A 4,346-nucleotide genomic window follows, 5' to 3' on the forward strand; every position below is an offset into this window, starting at 1 on the left:
TTTGTTTTGCATATTATGAAACACAGCTTACCCCCTCGACTCTACGCACGACATAACTCAACTTGAACAACAGAACAAGAGCAAGCAGAGTGGGTTTTCCCTGACGGCACACACAGAACAGAGAGCCGGAGGCGGCCCTAAATCTAATTCCACTGAGCCCCCTCTCCACTTTTACTGCAGGGTATACTCCCTCTCGGGTTTTACTGCAGGCTAAATAAGCTGGTCTCACAGGGGTCTTTGTGACAGCATGGAAACCCCTGGAAACACACTGCACACTCCGCACACATATAAACCTGACGCTGGGGGGAAGCCACAGAGCAGATTTACTCCCTCACCTTCTCTGTACTCTCTCTCTTTGTCTTTCTACTCCTACTGCCCTTGGGCACTATCTCTACAACTGCCCCACTCACACGCACAAACACAAACCCCCTCCTCAGTCACCCCACCCGTCTCCTTCCACTTTCTCCTTGCTCCCCAACTCAGACCTTGTTATTGCTGTAAGTTATAGCAGGAATGACAGCAACTCAGTTATTCAAGGGCCATTCACATTTACGGTTCTATCATTTTATTAAACAGTCGTCCTTTGAATTTCAAACCACAAGACACGGGAGGAATTACTGACTGACTCAACTCAAAGGTGAAAGGTACAGGGAAAGTCAGCTGGCGACTGCTGCATTAGAGGAATATAATCAGTTTCATGCAGGTCCTGACAATACAGCAGTCAGGAGGATGCACACAGACGGGAACCAAGTTGGTGGTAAAGTCATTAACAGAAGGCCGTTCAGTCAGAGAGTGTGATTTAAAGACCCGAGGAACGTGTAGAAATGAGCTCATATGCTCTCAGTAAATCCTCCTGCTCTCTGCTGGGCTCACAGTGCAACACAGACACAAGCCTGTTTTCTCTTTTTCTCTGTGTACTGATTAAAAATAGCACAGAAAATATGAGCTGCGGCGCACACACACATGCACACGCACACACACACCTACCCTCCTGATCCCATTCTCCTTCACTGCTTCCCTGTCCTCTCCTGTCAAGTTTCACCTTCAACAGAAAACCCCAAGTCTTTGTAAGACTTTACAAATGAAGTGGAACTGTTTTGTTTTTCGTGTAAAAAATGCAGCCCACATCCTTTTGTTTTTCACTTGTTAATGAGGGTGGAGGATATTCTTAAACGTTAGGATCAAGTCGCCACTTTAACCAGTGTTTTTATTCAATTTCCATCTTTAATAGACTCAAAGTTAAAAAAAAATTCTCACAGTACAACACTTCAGTGTCTCACTGCTTACACAGAGTGAAATATTCAAACACTTTATGGCTCAGACATTAAATAGAAATAGACTTTGGGATCTTAACTTGAATTTAGCATAAAACCTTATGTGGTGGGTTAAGATAAAGTCTGGACGCACACCATGCATTTGTCTCAATGATTCCCCTGAAAGGTATTTTAGGTTTGAAGAGGTTTTAAGTGTGACCCTCCCAACTGCAACTGAGGTCAAGAGGGCTGAGAGTTATTACCCTGCAGGATGCTTGCAAAATAGGCCCCGTCATAGACCATTGGGATTCTCAGAATAACACAGGGATGAATTCCAGCTCGTGTTTTCTGATCAACCAGCAAGATTAAACTCGAGCTGATAAATGAGAACTATCAGAGACCAGAAAGCATTCATGGAAGCTGGAAGATAAGGTCGCCCCAAAACAGGGGTTGGCACAGAGAAGTTAACATACCCTTACAAAAAATCTGAATTTTTTTAAAATGACATATTAATCAAACATTTCACATGTGATAAACGCACATGTGCAGCAGGGAAGTTGTTCCCCTTTTGTAAGATGTCACATGTAAAAAACGTCAACATAAAACTGTGCTTGTGAAATACTGCATGCACATGTACAATCAATTCAAACTTGTGTGGTCTTTCTCCATTTTAGATAGGAATTGTAACATTTTGTTGCTGCCCTTTGTGACAATTTTTACTTTAATTAAATGTATTCAAAATAATTTATTTAGTTTAAACCTGCAAATGATTCAATTTTATTGAATTTAATTTTTTGGCCACTTGGGGGCAGCCGAACCAAGGTAACACTCACCTTTTTAAGCTGATATGTCCAACATGTTAGCAAACAACTGCTCACAAAGAAACATTATCATTCATTTGCAGTCGTGTTTCTGGCTACCTCAAGTCCAATACTTACTCTCCTTTTATCTCTATCTTTGGTCTCCACAAACTGCTGATGTGACTCTTTAGCTGCTCAAGGAACCACTATTTCTACCAGGTAGACTCTAACTCAAAACAAGGAGCTGGAAAACACTATAAAACCCTGTCGAGGTTACTGACTTCTCCTGAGTAAACTTGTGAGTTGTTTCTGTGGAAGTAGCCACATGTTGAGCGTAAGCAGATGATGGAAGGGAAAGTGATGTTGATCTACTTTCGTGTTACACAGAGTGGAAGTCAGCAAATACCTCACTGTCATCAACACAGCGAGAGAGCCTGAAACACTTCTTAAAGGTTTCTCCATGCAACACATTGGCCTACCAATCGTATTACAGTACGGGCTTGTGTTCTCCAAACCGAACTGTCTCTCTATTCCAAAATGTGGTATTTGATTGAGTTTCAAGCAGCAAAATAAATGAGCATTAATCTGTTTTTTTCTGAGTTGTTGTTGACCATGCCCTTTGTAAATCGACCCCATAGGCTCCTCTGTGTTGACAGCCCGCTGACAGAGACACAGAGAGCCATTCATCCCCCCTCTCCGAGCAGAATGTCACTTTTGTGGCTTTCCAGACTTTCAAAAACCACAGACTTGTCAAAGGAAGACGATTATGATTACGGTCTCCTCTCGTATGTTCACTTGTAATTATCTTAAGTTGGTTATGTAAAGGGTTAGCTGGGCTCGCCGTTGGGTTTTTGCTGTGGTGTGTTGCAATTGGGGTCTAGAATTACATCCAGTGGGGTTTTTTAAAAAAAAGCAAAGAAAAGGATTTAATTTTCTGAGACTGTTAACTTATTTTCTGGTCTGTTCTATTGTTTCTGGTTAAATATGAAAAATACTAAACATACAACACAAGACACACTACAAACCACATCAGTACACTTTGGTTTGTAATCGCTATCATGTTCAAGGGCATACGAAATACACTATGTTTTCCTATAATTTGTATATTTGGTCTCATACATATGTACATGGAAATCAATAGTCTGCCTTGTAATCTATTGATATCATATCTAAGATGCATTATTATGTTACTTACAATCTCTAACAAAGTAAGAAGAAGACCTGTATGTAAAATTGCGAGCTGACTGTAGTGTAACTCCATGTGGTGATAGTGTGACTCCAGCCAGCCACTGATTTATTTTAATCACACAGCGACAGCAGAAGCAAACAGCAACAGTTATTTATTTATCCCTCTCAAAGTTGAACAACAACAATAAGTCCACCAAGCAGGACTCAGGAAAAAAACTTTTTTCCGCGACCATAATTCACTATAATTATCATGTGATCTCTTCAAGCAGCCAGAGTAAATAAGCACCTGTCAATGGGCATAAACTCTGGTTTTGCTGATGCTCTGTACAGGAGGAAACATCAGGATTTGACACGACTACTTTAGAAAACCAAAAACAAATGATTGCATTAAAAAATCTGCTAAATGTAGGATTAATGATATCCTCATATGTGCTTATAAGTGATATTTTATTGAATGGAAAATGGACAGTTCTGCAAAAATTGCAGAGTGCAGCAAAACGCCCTCTTTGTGAACTGAATGGTCTGTGTCACTGAGTGGCAAGGACGATCTTCTCTTTGTCAAACTCCCTCCTAAATCACGCGCCACATCAGAGCAAGGTTGATTAACACCTGCTTTCAATTAAGTGACTTTCTCATCAAGCTTCGGTTGGAAACAGTATGAAAAAAAAAAAAGAGAGAAAGGAGGCTCACGCCTCGTCACGTCGAAGATGTTCCTGAATTAGAAAGCTATTAAATCAGAGGAGTAGACGCACGGCGTTGCGCAGGGCGTCGTTTATCTTCATTTGAGCGGGCCCTCCATGATCATCTCCACAGGGGCGGCTAATTGAAAAAGGGCTTCAGAAATGCGATTGTTAGCGGCGATAATAATTTATTACTCTCAGCTTGCGGAGTCCTGGGAGTCATTTGTATTCATTAGTGTAAATTCAAATTATGTTTGCGATTAAAATGTGACTTTGACAGGCAGAGGGGCCTCAGACGGGGACAGGCACTGATGAGACCTTTGCTCCGGGTCACTGCCTCCCACATTTGCCTCTTACTGAGCACGAGGAGGAGAAAGCCTCCTTTGCCTCACCACCATCAATCTGTGTCTGATTCAAGTTGAGAC

The sequence above is a fragment of the Dicentrarchus labrax genome, unplaced genomic scaffold (genome assembly GCF_905237075.1).
Source record: "Dicentrarchus labrax unplaced genomic scaffold, dlabrax2021, whole genome shotgun sequence".
Taxonomy (NCBI): domain Eukaryota; kingdom Metazoa; phylum Chordata; class Actinopteri; family Moronidae; genus Dicentrarchus; species Dicentrarchus labrax.